The sequence below is a fragment of the Pyxicephalus adspersus genome, chromosome W (assembly GCF_032062135.1).
Source record: "Pyxicephalus adspersus chromosome W, UCB_Pads_2.0, whole genome shotgun sequence".
Classification (NCBI taxonomy): domain Eukaryota; kingdom Metazoa; phylum Chordata; class Amphibia; order Anura; family Pyxicephalidae; genus Pyxicephalus; species Pyxicephalus adspersus.
Window position 1 is genome coordinate 5,766,706 of NC_092870.1, and position 11,211 is coordinate 5,777,916.

The 11,211-nt window shown below is 41.6% G+C and overlaps 1 protein-coding gene across 3 annotated transcripts in view; it reads left to right on the forward strand.

Moving 5' to 3' along the window:
- LOC140342824 (OTU domain-containing protein 5-like) overlaps window positions 1–11,211 on the forward strand; it is a 63,890-nt gene that overhangs the window by 3,069 nt on the left and 49,610 nt on the right. The window lies entirely within an intron of this gene.

The window sequence follows — 11,211 nt, forward strand, 5'->3', positions numbered from 1 at the left end:
AAAGAAGGGTTCGGTGAACACGCATATGAAACTGGTGGGGTTCAGTTGTTCCAACAAGGTTAAGAACCACTGGCTTGGGAGATCTGAAGGTTTGTAGAGTGAGTTGTTGAGTTTGTTGAGTGAGGCTGCAGAATAACACACACTGTATTGGAGATCATAGTGTCATAGGAGATCAGAAAAGTTACCTTTACTCCTATAAGCTACTACATGTGACCATGCACCATAGGATTTCTCAATGTGCTGAGTAATAATGCAATGCCCTTCTTCCCCCCCCCAATCACACATGCAATAATTGTCGTGAGAAAATGAGTGATTGACGACCGTTTAACGATTATTTACGATTATTTTGAACAATCGTATTGTGCACAATTCTGTACATGCTGTAACAATACGATTGTTCAAATATAATCTAGCAATAATGTACACCCTAGATACGATCGTTTGAAAGATGCAGGAAGTGACATGTAAAGGAGAAAGTGTATCACAGAACAATTTACAATCGCTGAACGACCGTACACACAATAGATAGCGATTAATCGCCGCCCAATCAGATCTGCTGGGATGGTCGGTTATTTCCATTGCTCGTTCATCAGCGTTGTTGGCCAGTCGTTGTGCTCCTTTTTTGTTAACAATTATCAGACGTATTATGTTTGTTCGTTTGTATTATGCTCAAACTGTTCAGTGCTGTGAACTACCTAGTGTTCCATGTTTTAATTGTGTAATCCCTTGTATGCATTTAATGTACAGTACTGCGTAATATGTTGGCGCTATATAAATCCTGTTTATTAATAATATGCATATAGTATGACCAATGAGGCGTAACATGTTAGGGTTAGCTCACATTAGCAGCAAAAAAAAAATACCATTTACCCCTCCTGAGTGACTATTTATTTGGCAACTGTGAGGCACCTGGGATTGGTAACAGGTGGTAAGTGCTGGGCTTTTTCAGGCCTAGCAGTTTTTCAAGCAGCAGTGGTTCCTGGCGACAGGAAAGTTAGGGGTAAATGCAGCAAATGTAACCTTACTACCGGTGTAATTTCAGCCCGACTTCAAATGTGGCCTCTTAGCACTAAATCTAGGTAACGCCAAACTTTTGTGAAAAGCTTCCCTCTTCTTTCCCATGCTTACGGTTCCATCCAGTGCTGATTTCATTGGGTATGCGTTAGATTGAGCACTTTTTCATTGAGCACAGGGGCATTCTAGGAATGCCCCTGATGATACATTCCTGATGTTGGGCATGCGCAAACTTAGCAGCCCAAAGCCACCTGGGATATGTCACAGAAATACCCCAGGAGGCTGCAGATTTACCCTTCAGTCTTTGCTACCAAGGCAGTAATGATGAAAGGGGGTCCTCCCCCAAAAAAATAAAACACAAAACACATTTTTCTATTTTATAAAGGGTGACTTTACTCCTTTTTGTATATTAGAAAAATGTGGTGATACTTTAAGAGCACCGTGCATGTGATGGCAGATGGGGGCAGTACAGCCAGTGTCCCCCACTCATCACTGCTTATGTTCTATGGGCAAAAAATAAACTGCAGTGTTCTCCCCAGAAATGGTGGGTGGTAAAACACAGGAAATTTAGTGCTCCCAGTTGTTTGTCATCCAGTATCCTCTTATTGTTTCGGGGTTCTACCTTCTCCCAATGATTTGTTACAACTTTGTAATGCCTGCCCCGTTAGTATATCCACTTTTTCTATTCTATGTATTCTGACACAACTGTCCTATGCTGTGTATTGTGACCCAACTTACTAGTGTTCTAAGTTTTAAGAGTGTAATCCTTTGTAGTAGTGTAATAGTATAATGAATGTGGTGTAACAAGTTAGGCTTAGCTCATATTAGCAGCATAAACATTTACTGCATCTTACCTCAAACCCCAATTTCTCCAGAATTAAGAGGTGCAGGGAAACAAAAATATAGGTAGAAGTGGGAGACACGTGTGGCTATCACCTTTCATCACCATGGCATCATTACAACATTAAACTGTCCATCAAAATGCACACCCTGAAAATTACAGGTCATTGTGACATACATATTAGGAGATATGGAGGTTTGTACACAGAGCTGTGAGGATGCAGAATTCACACGCAGAGCTAGAGGTGGATACATTTCACAGGCAGAAATCCGAGCTCGTGCTATGAGATGGCTGCGTGTCTCCTTCACATGAAGGCTGAACTGTGTGTGCTCACCTGTCATGGGCAGCAATCCTCTGAACAGATGGCACAGAGCAGCCTCACTGAGATCCGTGCGGAGGATGAAAGCTGCCGGGAGCTGGGCAGGGTATTGAAATCAGCCGGGCGGAGCAACCGGCTAAAAACCTCTGGGGAGAACTATGAACTGCCTGTGACATTTATCCACCCCCAGTGTGATAGCTGTGCGTGTTAAGTCTGCTTGTCATATTCTGCACCCTAACAACTGTGTTTAATCTTTCAGATCTCCTAAAATGTTGGTTATAACGACTTGAAATTTTTAGGGTACACAGGGAACTCTCATGGCTACTAATAACTAAAATTTCTTTAAAGAATTTCAAGATATGGGGAAACTTGTGGAAATAGAACATTTGGGTTGCTGTTTAATAAAAAAAAAAGTGCACCAAGGAGCCCAAAATTAAAAATGCAAATTAGGGACCCCCAGGGCCACTTACATAGCAAGGCGCATTGGGGTGGGGCCCCTAATTTTTTTTTACCTACCTTTCACCAAACTGTAATTGTAATATTATGCTACATTTTTTTCTTCTGTTCTTTGAACCCCAAATGGAATGGGGAAGTGCAAGAAACAAAAAAGGTAGGTGCAAGTGGGACACAGATGTATAAACCCCCTAAAATTTCATTAGCATGGCAATATTATTAAACAGGATTTATATAGCACCAACATATTATGCAGCGCTGTACATTAAATAGGAAACGTAAAAAACTCTGGCCATCAAACTGTCTGCTTTCCCACCTTGAACCCTAATTTCTCTATAACAGAGAGGTGCAGGTAAACAAAATTATAGGTGCAAGTGGGGGGCACTTGTGGCTAACACCCCCCAAACTTTCATCCCTGATGGGCAGAGTTGTTAGGGGTTTTATCCACAGACGTTCCCCACACATTTACAGTTTTCTACACCTCCCCATTCCAGAGAAATTGGTGTTCAAGTGTTAGAAGTGGGCAGTAATGTGTAACAGGGCAGTGCGTTTGCCATAGTAATTAAATTTTAGTGGGAGGTAGCTGAAGGTGTCCCCCCACTGCACCCACATTTTAGTTTTGGACACCCAACCATTCTAGGGAATTAGGGGGATAAGAAGAGCAGCAGACAGGGTAACAGTATGACAGTTATAGATTTGTGACAGGTAGGTATTAACCTCCCTGGCGGTAACCCTGAGTGTGGCTTGGTAAAAAAAAAACCTGCTGAAAGCGGTAACCCCGAGCCGGGGTAGCTAAAATTATAAAAAATAAAGACTTACCTGGTCCACTGGCGTCCTGCCGCGTCCTCTTACTCTGATCTTCCCCTGGTGAGTGCGCTGACAAAATAACTGTATTGAATCTAATACAAAGTAAGCATTTTTAATATTAATAAATTATATATATATATATATATATATATATATATATATATATATATATATATATATATATATATATATATATATATATATATATATATATATATATATATACACACTACTGTACAGTTATATTACAGGTTTCAGTATTTGTATACACCCTTTTTTTTAACAGATTTGTGTTATTTTTATTTACAATTATTAAATTTTGGACATCTTTCGGTGAGCTATGCCTAAGATTTACAGGCCTACAAAGTATATTAAATTTTCATAAAAGACAAGGTACCGCTTTTATACATATAAATCTGGACAGAAGTGAACTGCCTGGTAGGTTAATCTAACTTATGGGCCCCATCCCAATCCTTTCTATGTAAGTGGCCTGGGGGTCCCCAATTTGCATTTTCAATTAAGGACTCCTAGGCACACTTGATTTTGAAACAGCATTTTTAAAAGCTGGGGTACTGAAATTATGGTTACTAACTGAGTGTTCCCTGTGCATCCTGAAAATTTCAAGTTATTATGACATACAATTTAGAAGATATGAAGGTTTATACACACACACACACACACACACACTGCTCCAATGATGTCATTACACACGCCCACTCGAGCAGGGCCGTTGTTACACAATGTTTTGTTTTTTTTCCCAAAAGAAGACTCGGCACGGTTCTAGAATGGGGGAGGGACAGCCTGTGTCCCCATCTCATCATAGCTGTGCTGTTTGCCCCCTCTGCTCTTATCAGCAGCAGGAATCCTCTGAATGGATGAAAGTTGAAAACAAAGCAGCCTCTCCATTGTCCATACAGAGGATTAGACCTGATGATAAGAGCCCAATGAGATAATCCTACCTTCGGAATGCATACTACCAGCTAATTGGACGCGTATAATGACATCATAATCAGCTGTCTGCTCTGTCTGTGCGCGCACCTCCTATCTTTTTTTTTTTATTTATTTTCTTTTTTATAGGATTCTGCTTCAGCGTGAGCTCCCGAGAGTGGGCGTGTTCTATAAACCTCGTAGATCAGCTGTGCTGCTCCCCGCCCACTTTGCTCTGTGAGATAATCCTACCTCTCCTACACCAGCAGCATCTGCAGCAGCATCTGTATGAAATCTGTGTCCATGCTGCTCTCATTACCCCCAATGTATAAACCTTCATATCTCCCCTGTGTTCTCCCCAGAATTTTTTTTCAGGCGGGTGTGGGAAACCTGTAGCCGGGTGGTCAAAAAGGGGGCGGGGCAAGACACAGCAAATTTAGTGTTCCCAGTAGTTTATGCCACAGGTATCCAGTAACCTCTATTAGTGTCAGTGTTCTACCTACCCCGTATACTTTGTTCCAACTTTCGAATGCCTGCCCTGTTAGTATGTCCAATTATCCCATTTTATGTATTATGCCCCAACTGTCCAGTGCTGTGGATTTTCATCCCACTGACGTAGTATAATGTGATCAATTCAGTGTAACAAGTGAGGCTTAGTTCACATTACCAGCAAAAAAAACTGGGCCATTTACTGTTCTCGAGTGACTACTGGTAATTGCTAGGCACTTGGGATTGGTAATGGGGTAAGTGTTGGGCTTTTTCAGAGCTAGCACTATTTTAAGCACCAGTGGTTCCTGACATGAGGAGGGGGAAATGCAGCAAATGCAACATTACTAACAGTGTGAATTCACTCTAACTTCAGATGTCTCCCATGCTGGCTCTGTTTTCCTTCTTTTTTCTGATGCCAACTGTAACTTCGAGCGCCACCTTGCACTGCACATGCATGAGATTGAGCACTTGTTTTTTTTTTTTTTAACATTATGAAAAATCCTCTGAAGGTGCATGCGCAGAAGGAGCAGTGCAGAGCCTCTTAGGATATGTGACACAAATATCCCAGGAGGCTGCGGATTTCCCCCTCAGTTTTTACCATCATGGCAGTAAAGACGGAAGGGGAGAGGTCCTCCCAAAAAAAAAGAAAAAACAAACCAATTTTTCTATTATATAAAAGGGGTGGCCAGTCTTTTTATATATTGTTAAAAATGTGGTGATTCTTTATTAGCATCATGCATGTGATAGCAGATGAGGGCAGGGCAAGTGAGTCCCCCCCATCTCCACGGTCTGTGAAGTTTATCCGCAGTGTGTAATGTCATCGGCAGTGCAGTGTGATAGCTATGTGAATGTAAAAGCTGCTTGTCATATTCTGCAACCTAACAACTCGCTGTGTTCAAACCTTCAGATCTCTTAAATCGATGGTCGTAATGACTTTGAGGTACAAGGTACCCTCAAAGCTACTAGTAACCAATTTCTTTAGATAATTTTAAGAAATAGGGGTCACAAGTTTAAAACTTGTGAAAATTGAACATTGGGGTTGCCTTTTTTAAAAGAGTATGTTTAAAAGCCCAAAATTGAAAATGCAAATTGTGGACCCCCAGGACCACTTACATAGTAAAAAGCATTGGGATGAGGCCCCTAAATTTATACCTGCCTTTCACAGAACTATAATTGTCATACTATGCTACCCTGTTTGCATCTCTTCCTTGAACCCCAATTTCTTTAGAACAGAGAGATGCAAAAATAAAGGTGCAAGTGGGGGACACTTGTGGCTAACCCCCCCCAAACCTTCATCACCATGGCTTCATTACAACATAAAAAAATTCTGTCCATCAAAAACGCACCTCCCTGTTACCCATGACTGTACCCATCAAGTACCTGAACCCCATTTTGTTTTAGGGGACAGTTTGTTCTAATGATGCCACAGATGTTCCCCACACATTTTTAGTTTCTTACACCCCCCATTCCAGGGCAATTGTAGTTCAAGTGTTAGAAGTGGGCAGTAATGTTAAACAGAGCAGCGCATTTTGATGGGCAGAGTTTTTTTATGTTCTAATGATGCTATAGTAATGAAATGATAAGGGGAGTTAACCAAAGGTTTCCCCCACTCACGCCTAAATTTTCTGTTTCATACACCCTGCCGCTCTAGAGAAATTGGGGTTCAAAGAAGGGAATACAGTTATAGATTTGTGACAGGTAGGTTTACATTTAGAGACCCCACCTCAATGTTCCTTGCTATATAGGTGGCCCTGGGGGTCCCTAATTTGCATTTTCAATTTAGGACTCCTAGGTGCACTTTCTTTTACTTACTAGTGGCTAGGAGTCCCCTGTGTACCCTGAAACATACGGTTTAGGAGATAAGAAGGTTTGTACACTCTGAATTCAATCTGAGTTGCTGCTCATGATGTCATTGTACACGCCAACTCGGGAGAAGCAGCTTTTTTTATAGAAATCCCAGCTCGTACTATCAGATATGGGGGTGGGGGTGCCCGTGTGCCACTCCCATCAAGGCTGAGCTGTGTGCTGAGCTCCCCGCCGCCTACCTCTCACCAGCAGGAGCAATCCTCTGGATGATAGCTGAGCACAGAGCAGCCTCACTGAGATCCGAGCAGAGGATTACAACTTCGGTTGGGGGAGGGGGGGCACGGCAGCCAGGCGGAGCAACCGGCTAAAACCTTCTGGGGAGAACTATGGCTATGTACACACGTGCAATAATTGTTGTTGACGACCGATAAATCTTTAACAAAAAATGTGCACAATGACGCCGATGAACGAGGAAAGTCACTAGAAACGAATGACCGCCCTGGCAGATCTGATTGGGCGACGATTGTTCGCAATCTATTGTGTGTACAGTCGTTCAGTGATCGTGCATGGTTGTGCAGTACACTTTCTCTAGTACATCATTCATACGTGTGTGTACATTATTGGTGGCTTATTGCACGTATGTACGTAGCCTATGCTCCCACACCGAATGTTGTACAAACGTGAAGTTTTCAGGGTACACAGCGGACCCCGAGAGCTGATAAAAAACTTAAATTCAGACCCCTGAACATAACACAATACGGGGTCCCAAACATAAAATCCTAATAACAATCGGGCATCTTTTCTCATTAAAGTAGACCTAAAGTAAGTAAAAAAAAAAAAAAAAAAATGTCCTCTTTACATGTACAGATCCGTGACGTATGCTGCTGTATTTGTCAAAAAAAAATGCCAATCTCATTGCTCATGTGTGAGATCGCAATCTTTCTTTTTTCACTGACAGAAAAGTCCCTTTTGTGCATGCTTGTTCTCAGAGCCTCCTGGGGTTCATGACGTGCGTATCCCAGGAGGCCCAGCGCTAATGACCCCCGGGGGCCACTTCTATGGCATTGAGCATTAGGGAACTGCCAATTGTCTGTGCGCTGCGGTGCCTCAAATATAAATTTGCCCACTCACCAAACTTTAGGGCTGCGTTCAGACTGGCGGTGAGATGGAGCTACAGTTACCCCTTCCTCGTGCTTTGGAACCCTGTCTGGGGGGAGTCACTCAGTACTGCACACTGCCGCCTGGAGTAAAATCTGCAGACGCTGCTGTGCGAGAGACTGAGCGGCTGCCTGTTGCACATAGCCGCATATTTACCTTCTCTGTGGGAGCCAATAGGAAAATCTTTTTGACCACAACCCCCTTGTGGTCTATCCTCTTTCTCTGTAATATTAGATGAAGCTTTTGTTGACACGTGTGAGAACAATCTAATGTGACTATTGTTCCAAATTTTATAGGTGCTGCATGAGTTTATAAAAGTAAAACGAATAACAGAATTGCCTAAAAACCACCCAGGGACTTTCTACCTTACAAATTAAACAATAAAATGTATACTTTTTGTGCAGTATAAAAAGTTACCCTTTTTTCTAGGAACCTATTATAAATAACTCCTATTGTGTAGGGGTTTTGTCAAGTCTTTTTGTGATTTATGATATCTGATTAAACAATGGTCTGTTGGTCACAAGCTTAAAGTGGAAGTAAACCCAAAACAATAAAAACACAATCGCTACAAGTTTTATTTCAAATAAAAGAGTAAATTGTTTAAAACCCTTAGGTTTTTTATTGTTTTAATTTTTTTAAAACCCAAAAAGGCAAAGCCCCTCCCCTTCTGTCATTAGCGCCGCGGCCTCCTGGGATATGCACTCCATGAATCCCAGAAGGCTCGGAGAACAGGCATGTGCAGGAGGGACTTTTTCTGTCAGTGAAAAAGAAAGATGGCGATCTCCCACATAAGCAATGAGATTGCCTCTTTTTTTTTTTTTTTTTTTTTTTTTTTTTAACACTTTAGGTCTACTTTAATGGGAAACGATCATTCGCCCCCGTATCTGGGAACTTGTTATGTTTAGGAGGTAATGTTTACGTTTTGAAATTAAGTTTAGTATCATCTATTCATGGCACAACTATCTTACCATCAATAATTTGGTAAAATCTTTATAGAAGCCATTCCCAAGCAGGGTTTTTTTTTTTCTCTTTTCATAGCTGTGCTTGATTGACCTTACATCTAATGTTCCTACATAGCTCTGGGTCTAATGCCAATGGCATGACTTTAACGATCTTGTCAGCAGCCTGTAAGAGTGGCGTTCTCAGCACCACTTTAACGAAAGAGGGCATGCTTTTTGCTGACCACTAATATTAAATGGGGAATCCTGCCACTGGCCACCAAATAGCAACTTTACCTAATCTAGGTTTTCTATATCCAGTAAATTTTCCTTATTTACAAGTCAAGGTTAGTTCAGCTGCAACTGTATTTCCATACATCACAGCCGCACTTGTGGACACCATCACTGTGGTTTTATTTCTCTGCCTCCCTCTCTTCCTGGCAATTCACAAAAAAAAAACAAGAGATGAGATTTTTTTTTTTTTGTATATGCTGCCTGCAACATTGTAATGTACACACTTTAACCACTCTTGCCATCTATAGGTTTGTGATAGTAAAGCATGTGGGGATTGTGTAACTCCAGGGAGGATGGCAGCGGTGCTATGGTTGCCATCGCTTGATGTGGGCATACTATTGTAATGAAGTATGCAGTGCAAAATTAAGGTCCTAAAGACCTGTATGTTATCATTACCAAAGGGTATTTGTTCTACTGGCATCACAAACTGCAACTTTTGAACTAGTCATAAGTGTTCTACATCATATGGTAGAATGCACTACAGAATCTTGCTGCAATTTGGCTTTTTTCCCCTTCTTGGAGAAAATCGCTTTAAAAAAATTAGTAAACTTGCCTTTTAGACAATTGTCACCATAATAAGATTTCCCTGTTAAAATACTCTTTCCAGTTCTTCTCATACTTTCAGTCTCTGTGGCAGTAATCTTCAGGACAAACACAAAGAAGCAGTCTCCCTAGCATGATGTAGCCCGAAATAGTTTGATGAGAATTCTAATCGATCACTGTAACAGGAGTTATGGCTTTAGATATGCTTTAAATAGACTGTAAGCTGAATTGTTCCGAATTGCCTTCTGTTTCTGCAAAAACTAGTTAAAGCAAGTGTTCCTTGAAATTAAATATTTACTATAAACGGGGAATGGAGGAAGCAGCAAACTAGATTTGGTAAAGTCTAAAGGGTAAAGAAAGACATCAGTACAACCGGTACATTGACTAAATATGCAGGTAGAAGATAATAGGTAAGCATCCTATGGTTCCCAGATTGTTGTGAATTTATCAAAGCGGTCATGTACCCTGGCCCTAGGGTGTTCTATCAGCTCGACATCCTAATTTGAGTATATAGATCTGAGATTCTCATTTTCAATGTCTCGATATGAGGCATTTATCCACAGTCAAGACATTGGAAGCCAGTTTTATGCAAAGTTTTGAGAGATTTTATATGAGCAGGCCCAATAGATGTGTAACAACATCATGGTTATCTGGATCCTAAATATTCCTACCATTGATTAATTTCCAGTAAGGTGTTAAGATTTGGGATGTCCAGAATAATATGGTACAGTGTACCTACCTCCCTCTGACATGTCTAACATCTTATTGTTAATGGTGGGAAAGATGGTGTGTAGTCTGTCAGGGATAAGGGACCAATGCATCAAGATCTTATATGCATTTTCTTTATAGAGTGTACATAAAGAACTCTTCTGTGCACTGCTCCATATAGGCCCCCAGATCTCCAGGGGAAGCTCCCTGCTCATGTAAGAATTGTTTAACAAAAGGCATTGCCGGCTCTGTATTTAAGACCCCATATATTTCTGAGATAAGTCCCTTTTGGGCAAAGCAGGTTATATTGGAGAAGGTTAGGTTTCTGCTAATGGACTGCACATAATGCATTATTTGAAGGTATCCATAAAAACCAGTCTGGGGGATTTCAAACTTCCCCTGAACATCCGAGAGGCCAGTGATGATTAACAGGTAGAAGGGGTGGGTATAGTTGGAGTGGTTCGGTGAGCAGAGATATCATGTCTGATTTTGTCTATTTTATCTCTAAAGTAGGTGGCAATGTCTTGGGCAGAGAAGGATGTTGTGGGGGGAGCAGGTGTGGGGTTTAGGAGTGAGTCGATTGTAGAGAAGAGGTTGCGTGGGTTGGATGCTTGAGAGGAAATTATTGCGGAGAAATAATTTTGTTTGGTGACCGTGACCTCTGTGTTAAAGCTTTGTAGCTTGGCTTTGTAGTCCATGAAGTCAGCACTGAGGCCAGATTTTCTCCACTTACGCTCAACTGCACGAACAGACTTTTGTAGCCGTTTGGTGTGATTATTGTGCCAGGGTTGGGGGTTGGCAGGGCGGGGATAGCAGAAAGTGGCAGGGGCAACCTTATCCAAAGCCAGGGAAAGAGAGTGGTTTAACATGGCGGCAGCTTCATCTGGGGAGGTGATTTTGGAGAGAGCGGAGGT